The sequence below is a fragment of the Colobus angolensis genome, unplaced genomic scaffold (assembly GCF_000951035.1).
Source record: "Colobus angolensis palliatus isolate OR3802 unplaced genomic scaffold, Cang.pa_1.0 Scaffold5, whole genome shotgun sequence".
NCBI lineage: Eukaryota > Metazoa > Chordata > Mammalia > Primates > Cercopithecidae > Colobus > Colobus angolensis.
This window is the reverse complement of record NW_012118487.1, coordinates 4,722,420-4,724,662: the sequence shown is the minus strand read 5'-3', so window position 1 is coordinate 4,724,662 and position 2,243 is coordinate 4,722,420. Positions and strand designations below refer to the sequence as shown.

General features: G+C 45.5%; 1 protein-coding gene across 2 annotated transcripts in view; it reads right to left on the bottom strand.

The window, feature by feature from the left end:
• DCTD (dCMP deaminase) overlaps positions 1-206 on the bottom strand; it is a 42,090-nt gene extending 41,884 nt beyond the window's left edge. For both annotated transcript variants that reach the window (XM_011959573.1, XM_011959574.1), the window contains exon 1: positions 149-206. The gene's annotated coding sequence lies outside the window, so the exon portion shown is untranslated. The remainder of the gene's footprint in view (positions 1-148) is intronic.
• Between the last annotated feature and the right edge of the window lie 2,037 nt (positions 207-2,243).

The following is a 2,243-nucleotide window of genomic DNA, read 5'->3' as shown; positions in this document are numbered from 1 at the left end:
GGGGCTACTCGGTTTAGTGGTGGTGGTGAGGTTTTCCCCACCATCCGTGTTCCATCAACTCCTTAGAGTCACGACTATAGAGATTCTGTGTGATTAAAAGACGACCCCAAGAATCTAGTGCCGTGAAGCTGGTGGGAGGTGGGGAGACCTGGTTTGGGTCGCAGGAGTGAGCCCGCTGTTTCGCAGCGTCCCCGTGGGGACCCTTGGCCGGTGGCTGGGTCAGTTTCACACCGGATGGGGCAGGGAACTGGGTCCGGCGGGGGCGCTGTGCCTCGAGGCTCAGTGCCTGGAAGCTGGATTTGCATTTGGCCGCGCCTGACTGGCTTGCAGTTTCTGCTCAAACTGTGCGGAAGGGCCTGAGGTGTTTGCTAAAGCCTGCCGTCCCCTGCTCGAGCCGTATCACCGCACATGCACCCCAACTGCACGTTACCTCCTGGTAATGCTCGCCCGCTGATACTGTGCACATTTTGTTGCAGTTGTTTCAAAACAGAGCAAATCAGAAAAACAGCGCAATAGGAAAGACCGTCAGTGACATTTCTGGAGTCGTATGCTCCAAGCAACTAAATCTGATTTTCATGAAATTCGTTACCCTATGCAGACGTCTAGCCCCTTACAGTGATTCTAGCACAGAGAATGACAGAAGAACCCCTTTCTGTTTCACTCATACTTGAGGGTACTATCAGCACTCCATAAATAACAGCTACCGTAATAATCATCAGTTTTGAGCTGCACGTCCCGGATTTGAACTGCTGTTCCATACAAAAGCTTGTTAACTATATTAATTTAGCCTCACGGAGGAAGAATGATGAGAGTAAACAGTTGGTTCTGTCTAATTACTCACTACAGCAGACACATCATTCTTCATCTCATGGTCCAGCTTGTAGATTCAATAATTAAATTATGTACTGCTCTTGGTGGATGCCGGGAAAGCAAAAGGGAGAAATCCTTCATTGTTAACTATAGGTTTTTTTTTTTTGCCCTGATAAGACTCAGGCTTGAAAGAGCCACATGGATTAAGATGATGATTTTTAATGTCAAGTTGACTTTATGTGGCTGTCTTGTTGCTGCTAAAATGTGTCATATATCCTGAGCCCCTGGTTTCCCTCCCCCTCCCAAATCCACTGCTTGGTCTTTGGCACGCTCATCTGTAGTCTTTGGGTCTTCATAGATCCATTTCTCTTCTTACCAGCCTCCAACCCATACATCACCAATTGCTGCTGGTCCTTCACCCACAACATCATTAAGCTTTCTTCCTTCCTCTGCTCTGTAAAGACTGTCATACATAATTTACTTACTTCTCATCATTCTCCATTTTGGTCAACTCACACACTCCCCTCTGCCATAAATTCAAGCTCCTGCTTGCTGAAAACACATTACCCTGAATGTTCCTGCATTTCACTGAAAGTCCCTCGTCTTAAAGATGACATCATTCATAATACAGGAAACCCTCCTTGCTCAGAGTTTCACAACTTGAGGTTTCAAATATTCTGCACCAATAGTGAAGCCACGTGGCCAACAGGGGAAAAATATATTCCTCCGTGTATCTTTCTCATTAACACCTTGTAACTCCAAGTGTGACTGTAGGTGTTAAATCTCTCTTGCTGATATCTTGTATTTGGGTTTATAATTGAGGCTCTTTCTCCACCTACTACAGATACAGAGGTTAGGTATGTGTTCAGCCCTGTCTAGATTGGCCTTCCCTGAGGGCCTCACATAGGTTGAACACAACACATTCCTGAGGACTAGTATCTTGGCCCTTTTGTTTATGGGGTTTCGTGTTATCTATGTCTAGTCTAGAGCATAACCTGGAACATATGAATATTTCAGTGTGCCTTAGGTGGAGGATCCCGATTAAAAACAGAAGTCAAGGTAAGATTCTTCCAGGGCCAGAAGAGGAGCTGATGGCATTTGCAAATGTCTGCCCTACCAAGATACTACCTGCCCCTCCTTCCACCTCCTCTGCCTGCCAAGGTAAGGATGTGACTTGTAACTGGGGAAACAGAGGCAAGGAGTCAGGAAAGTGGCCAATCTGTCCATCAAGTTTGTCATGAGAAAAAGAGCACAGGCATTGGAGTCAGACCAGACTTTGAACCCTACTCCCAATTCTTAAAACCCGAGTAACCTTGAGAAGTTACTTCCATTCTTGGAGTCTCTGTAAAATCAACAATATTTATTTTTTATTAATTCCCTACTATGTGCTAAGTGCTGCAAATACCATGATGGATACTATAAGCCAGTTATTG